General features: G+C 43.0%; 1 protein-coding gene across 2 annotated transcripts in view; it reads right to left on the bottom strand.

Moving 5' to 3' along the window:
• GJB6 (gap junction protein, beta 6, 30kDa) overlaps window positions 1-6,997 on the bottom strand; it is an 11,073-nt gene extending 4,076 nt beyond the window's left edge. Inside the window, exon 1 of one of the 2 annotated variants that reach the window (XM_005880011.2) lies at window positions 6,901-6,997. The gene's annotated coding sequence lies outside the window, so the exon portion shown is untranslated. Of the gene's footprint in view, window positions 1-159; window positions 188-6,900 lie in introns of those variants that run through there. The other variant, XM_014528158.1, reaches the window with a different exon arrangement.
• Window positions 6,998-7,591: the final 594 nt, after the last annotated feature.

The raw sequence follows: 7,591 nt of genomic DNA, 5'->3' as shown, positions 1-7,591 counted from the left end.
GACCGATGCCAGACAGTCCAGTTTCTCCCCGTATGAGTCTGGGTTCCCAGAGACTCTCCCGGAACTGGAGTTCAGAGCCATCGGGAACTTGTGTCTCCCTCCCGATTGAAAAAGACAATCACGTCCTCAGTTGCCAGCCCTTTCCTCGCGCCTCCGTACCTCTGCACTTTACTTCCGCACCTCCTCTGAGTCCCAGTGTGCTTTTCTCTTTCCTTCTAGTTGTAGAATTTCCACTCAGCCAGCCTTCCTGTGGTTCTGGATGATGTCCGTTTTGTCTTTTAGTTGTATTTTTGAAGTGGTTGCACGAGGCAGCAATTTCAGGTGTTTACCTATGCCGCCATCTTGGTTTCTCCGGAAAGACCCTCTTCTAAAAGAGAATCATAACTTTCATAAAAGGTGCTCACTTGTTCTTCCTTGTAACCAGGCTGATGATGGCCTTCCCTTCCCAGCAGGTACCACCACACCAACAGTTGTGGTGAAGGACTCGTGCCACCGCAACAATGAGCCTCACTCCCTCTTAGCTCCCAGATTTAATGTCCTGGGAGAAAAGGACTTCTTGCAGAAACTTTTGATACAATTCAAACAGATGTCTTCCATGTTACCACACAAGACTAAAAAGTTGGTCAGCAATCTCCTTGAAAATAAAGTGATGAGTAATGAACACTTTGAGAGTCTTCTGAAAGTGAAAGACCCTCTCCTCAGAAAAACCCACCCATACAATGTTTTCACACTCTTTTAGGGGAGGAGGGAGTCACCAAAGTCCTTCTGTCAACCCATCTTAGACTTTCTTGAACTGCAGTCAGTATTCTTCCTAGGCTGATCCCCACCTGCCATGAGTTTGCTAACAGTCACCATGATGATGGCAATGGCACAGACATATCTTAGTGTCAAAATGATGTTTTTCAGACACCTCTCATGCCATCAGCAAGTTAACTGTCTTTCCATAGTCCATTTAATAACTACACCTCAACTTTTTATTTAAGGAATATTTTATCCCTCAGAAGGAATATCCTTATAAGCAGGATATTCATGCCATACAATAAGGCTTCCTAGGAAAAACTCAAGGTTAGGCTAGAGGAGGAGATTAGCATGCCTGCTCTCTGGGAGCCCACACCTGAAGTGTTGTATTTGTTCATATCACATCAAGAAAGACACTGGCAGGGGGCCTCCCAAGATGGCGGTGTGCATGGTGGTGATAGCCAAGGAGTGTCCCTACAGAGAACGAGCTGGAGTTCCACTACATGGTACACACATCCCTGGACGTGGTGGATGAGAAGATCTCTGCAATGGGGAAGGCCCTGGTGGACCAGCGGGAGCTTTACCTGGGCCTGCTGTACCCCACAGAGGACTACAAGGTATATGGCTATGTGACCAACTCTAAGGTGAAGTTTGTTATGGTGGTGGATTCTTCCAACATAGCGCTTTTTGACAACAAGATTCATAGTATGTTCCAGAAGCTGCTTGTTGACTGAAGAAAAGTGTTTTGTACTCGAAAAATAAAAAGAAAAGAAAGACACTGGCAGGCTGATGACCTGCTGGAGTGTGGCCAGGTGGCAGAGCCTGGAAAAACTCTCTCAGGAGGGGACACTGAGGGGAGCTAGAGCAGTTTAGCTGGAAGACAGCTCTCAGTCACAAGGCAACAGGAGGATCTAGGACTAAGAATTGAATCCAAGATAGAATGAACAGAAAGCCAGGATTCTTTTTTCTTTTTCAATTACAGTTGACATTCAATATTATTTCATATTAGTTTCAGGTGGACAGCATAGTGGTTAGACATTTAAATAATTTAAAAAGTGATCCTCTCACTTTTTAGTCTAGTACCCATCTGGCATCATACATAGTTATTAAAATATTATTGACTATATTCCTTATGCTGTACTTTACAACCTTATGACATTTATTTTATAACTGGAAGTTGGTTACCTCTTATTCCCCTTCACCTATTTCACTTGCCCCCTCAACCGCTCCCCACTCTGGCAACCATCAGTCTGATCTCTGTATCTATGAATCTATTTCCATCTTGTTTGTTCATTTATTTTGTTCTTTAGATTCCATATGTAAATGAAATCATATGATAGTTGTCTTTCTTTGTCTGACTTTACTTAGCATAAATATCCTCTAGGTACATCCATGTTGTTGCAAATGGTAAGATTTCATTTTTTTATGACTGAGAAAAAATGAAATATATATATTATATATATACATACACACACACACACATATATATATCTTCTTTATTCATTCATCTGTCAATAGACACTTAGGTTCTTTCTATACCTTGGCTCTTGTAAATTAAAAATAGAAATACCTTACCTGGGTCAGTTTTCTCAGTGGTTAGAGCATCAGCCCACAGACCAAAGGGTGCAGGTTCGATTCCCAGTCAAGGGCATGTACCTGGGTTGCAGGCCCGATTCTGGCCTGGGTCAGGACATATGCAGGAGGCAACTGATCAATGTGTCTCTCTCACATCAATCTCTCTTTCTCTCTCCCCACCTTCCACTTTCTCTAAAAATCAATGGAAAAAAATATCCCCAAGTGAGGATTAACCAAAAAATAAAAATAGAACTACCTTATGACCCAGCAATTCCACTTCAAAGTATTTATCTGAAGAAATCCAATTTGAAAAGATATATGCCCTCCTATGTTCATTGCAGCATTATTTACAATAGTCAAGAGATAGGATTTTTTTTAAAAGAAAAAGCTGAGAAAAATGAAATAGGTACAACTCTTTAGACACAAACTCTTTGAAGCTGTAGCTTCTTTTCCTTAAAACATTCAATCAGAGGCTGTGTAAGCATGGGTGGGGTAATGCAGTGGGCTCACTTGGGAGGGGTGATCTCAGGTTCTACAATTAAATCCTGCTTTTACATACCACTTATCTCATGGCCTAAGAGATAGTCAATGTCCACATTAAATTAAACTTTGATTTAAAAAGACTAATTTTAGACAATACGGATTGTACAATTAATTTTTAGTCTCCCATGAAAGTTATTATAATACATTTTCCTAGTTCTTGCTGTTCTTTTCTGGAAGTCTTTCAGGATGTGATGGGTGGTGGGAAGTGTAGAAACATATATCTTGATGTTTCAACATATTTTACAACAGATGTTCCCCTAGGAGGTCAGTCCTGTTTGTTTATAAAATGAGATCTTCTCTAATTAACTAGGAAACACTTCCCCCTGAGGTTTGGTTAGTTAAGTACCCAATCAGCAAATCTTTGATTTACCAAAGAAAAGTTCACATTTTCTCAAGACCTCCAAAGTGCACAGAATTTAAACTCCCCTGCAGTTATAAAAAAGAAAAGGCTATTTGTGTCTGAATTCTCTATCACCTGCCTGAACAATGAATGGCACACCTGGTGTCACCTATTACCTGCTCTACTAGGAAGCAAACCAATCAAGCTGTCTAATGAATTTGGAAAGGCTAAGGCCAGGGGCTGAGGTCAGGAGGTCACAATTTCCTCACAAGAATATGGTCCTACTTTCTAGAAGCAGGATCCTTGATTTCCACTCCTTGGGGCTTCTCCTTAAAAAACAGGAGCAATAGTGACAGCAATAGCTTTATTTCTTTTTTACTTCTCTGGTCCCCAAATCACACGCTCTCAAAGTAGCAAAGCTGAACAGAAAATAATCTATTATACAACTCTTTTTGAGTTTGAATCAGCAATTTACCTGCACTTTTAAAGGAAGGAAAAAAATGAGATGCCCAGAGCACTAAAAAAAGTGAGTGATTAAACCCACGTATGTGTGTCTAACCTCCTGGTCACTCAAGACAATTAACTGGGCTAAAACAAATCACCTAATTGGTAGTACCTTCCTACAGGATCAACCAAGGCCCTACTATTACCTATCACATGATGGAAATGACTGGAAAGGAAGAGCTGTTCTCCACAGCCTCCATCACTCCGCTGCCCGCCTTGTTCCCCAGGAAGAGCACTCAGTGAACATGCACCAGCGTTTCCTACAGAGAAAGCTTCCCTTTCCATTCTTTTGTTTAGTCCCTATTGTTGCTGAGGGGCTTCCCAAGAAGCCAGAGCATCTGTCCTGCACACCATACTCCCAGTGAATGCTAAGAGCAGGAGGAGAGCTCCTCTCACAAGTATTAGGAGGAAGACCAGGGGTATGGCCTGCCCCAAACTTCCTGACACAATGCTGCAGTCACGGGTAAGGCCTGGCTACTCCCATGACACTCTGCCCACTCCCAGGGGACTGAGAGAGGGCAGAAGATTCAGCAGATTTGAAAGGAGGCCCTGGTTGCACTTGCCCCTGCTGATCTGACTCCTCGGTGGGTGGGGCGCACCCTGACTGGGGGAGGAGAGGAACTACTGGCTCTCAGCCTCTCCCCTGTAAACACATAGCCTGGGGTGAGCTGTCATAAACACTGTGGTTAGAGGACATTTGAAGGACCAGTACTTTTTGAGAACTGCTTTCCAAACTATCTACACTCATCGGAACCCTTTCCCATTGGTACCAATGAACAAAATACCTCTTGCCTTTTAGGCTTCGGGCAGGCTGGCGGAAGCCACTGCGAGCAGCTTTTTCAGTAAAAAGTAAAATATTAACCCTCTCTCTGTAATCCAGAGAGGTTTAACTGGCCCCTTTCTGGCTCTCTTTTAAGGAAAGAATGGATATGCTTAGCTTCTATGGTCTTCAATGTATGAGAAGGTGGTCCCACTCAGACATACAAAGGTGGATTGTATTCAGGTTTGTGGTATATCTAATCATCCACAGTGCATTCTCAGTACTATAGCTCCAGTCCCAAATATTTACCTCTGAAAAAAGTAAATCATTGACATTACTTCTGATGATACACACGGTATTATGAAGACAGACGATTCTTCCTTTTTACAATTCAAAGAATTTTAATCTATGGCATTCTGCTTCAGTAATGGAATTTCTTGATTGTTTCTAAATTTCTTATTTAAGAATTTAATCGTAACTAGTTTGCTTAATAATGGCACTTTAGTTTCACTGACAGAACCAAAACTAAAGCCCTGAACACAGTGTTAACCTCGGCACACACCATGAGGTGCAAAGGATCTTTTTGGATAGTTCTATCCTCTTTGGATGACCTTTTCAAGTCATTCAGCAAATATTGGATAGACTTAGAATAGAACACGTTTCTCACAATTTCCACCTTAGTTTGGAGAGTTGAGAAGTTTGAATTGATAAAGGCAGTGATGACACAACTGAGCCTGACTCCCAGGCCTCCCAGCCTATCACCCGAGGAGAACCAGGGCAAGGTTCCCTCCTCGGAGCTCAAGTTTTCTTCTTCTACATCATGTGATTGCCTAGAAGCAATGTAACGACATGAGTATAAATCTTTGTGCAGCTTCTGGATGTAGGTGAGGAAAAAATAGTTGATGTGGCCATATTCCTTTAACTCCTCCCACATGTCTACCACATGACATTTGTGGGTAGTTTTTCTTTATCCCCAGAATTGTTATGAGGAAAGTCTGGATACTACCAATTTACTGATGTTCTGTAGTTCAAATTCTCAATAAAATAATAAAAATAAAATCTTTAGTGTAGTTTCTTTTTCCTACAAAATAATAATGGTACTACCACCAAACCAAAACCTCAAGTTCATTCCCTGAACATTAAAAAAAAAAAGAAAGAGTAAAGGGAGTTTGAGAATTGGATATGCTCCCTTCTCCCTCCCTCAAAATTAGTATGTAGTCTAAAAAAAACAAAAAAAACTCAAACTCTTTTCTTAATCTAGAAGAATCTATATTTTGTCCCTTGAAATTTTAAATCTTCCAAGTGAACAAGCTGATAGATGTTTTTTAAGTTTAATGACTCAAAACTTCATCAACTGTCCTTTCAAACTAATGGCCAGTGACACAATGGATTTAGGATTTATATACTTCTTCAAAATTAATTCAATAAAAATGAAAATGTTTTTCTGTCTTTGGGGTCTAAATATAAAAATGAACAGTTCATAGAATTACATGTATTTCTTAATTCATTTAAGAACTCAAAGAGTTAAAAAAATTTTCTATTAAGCAGTCTCTGTTCATTCAAGTAAACCTGTGTGCTTTCCAAACATTTAAGTCCAAACAGAGTAAAGTGACCCTGGGACTAAAACAAAAAAGACCATTCGGGGACTCATCCATTCTAATGAATCAAACAAGTAAAACAGAAACCTTCACATATGACAATGCTGCCATGGGAGGGGTCATGCCCTCATGGACCAAGAAGCTTGGGTAGACTATTAATCTTCCACAATTTTATTCTACTTAACATTTTTGCTAATGAGTACAAACCACTCACAGCTCCTGGACTGATCAGACTGTGTCAAAGCTGCATGGTGAGTGAGGATTTGCAAGTTAGAATTTTCCTGTCACCCTCTATAGTTGTGCTCCTCCCTAATGCTCTTATAATTCAGCAGAAAAAAAAAATGTAAGAAAAAGAGAACACTCTTGGAGCAGATTTTGTTTTATAATAAAACCACCAGCGAGGCAGTTGGGTGGATGAGGGTCTTCTGAGTTTTGGACAACCCCCCAGTTATGTTACAGGCTGGAGTGTTGATATTCTGGCTCCATAGCCCCCTCTGCTCTCCTTGGCATAGTTCAAACAACATCCCCAAAGTGGCAGCCAAATCCAAACAACAGACAAAGCTCTCCACTCGGGCAGTTCTGAGCAGCATCCTGTATTCCAAGGAAGCTGCACTGGGGCAGGGCATTTCCTTCTAGAACACTAGTTAGATCTGCTAGACCAGAGGCAAGAAGACACTTGTACGGCATAAATTCCACCGAGGAAGAGAACAATGGTGTGTGCTTAAATTCAAGCAAGCATTAAATGCACAGCGAGGTTTCACCCAGGGGGCACGGAAGGTCCCGGCAGGGGCCGCAGGTCCCCAGCCCCTCCTGGTCCAAAGCTGCATTCCCACCACACTCACCTCGGACGAGGTCCTGCTCTCCAGGAAGGGGGGCAGCCCAGTCAAAAAGGCAGAAATGACAGTGGCACTGGACTGACTGTTCTTCCCCTGACAGGAAGTACCTTCCGGTGCCTCCACCTTTTAACTGAAAGGTGTCACCAATGACAATTACTGCTGTCCGGTAATTGTATTATTGTCATCTGCTGTTCACAAGTTTCTGGGCGCACATCACACAGTCATACGGGTCAGTTCTACCTGGGACTTAAGGTCTCGCCACGAGCTTCCTGGCTTTCCTGTCCCCCAGATCCGAATGGGACTTTGTCAGTTACCCGTGAACACGAAGACAAGCCCAAACGCAGCAAGGAATCGGGGAAAGGGGCACCGGTCCCCAGCCGGCCCTCAGATACACGGTGTGATGCATTCATAAACCTGTTGTGCAGGCCAAGGGGGACTATCTGGAGTAGAAGCCAAACCAGTCCGTCCTGCTTCCTCGGGCTCGCAGGGGACGCAGGATGCGGATCCGGGCTGATAAGGTCTCCCTGGGCAACCCGCGGGCACCCACTTGGAGGCCACAGGGCCCGCCTGGAGTGGTCGCCAGCCAGGGCGACAGGAAGAGGATGGCAACAGGCTGCCGACACCCCTCTGGGCTTCTCGGGAGGAGGGGGCGGGGGCGCTGCTACTCCGCGGTCACCCCGCACCCAGCCCCGCTTAC

The sequence above is a fragment of the Myotis brandtii genome, unplaced genomic scaffold (assembly GCF_000412655.1).
Source record: "Myotis brandtii unplaced genomic scaffold, ASM41265v1 scaffold62, whole genome shotgun sequence".
In the NCBI taxonomy this organism is placed as follows: Eukaryota; Metazoa; Chordata; class Mammalia; order Chiroptera; family Vespertilionidae; genus Myotis; species Myotis brandtii.
Note: the sequence above shows the minus strand (reverse complement) of the source record. Positions and strands in the feature narration are given on the sequence as shown.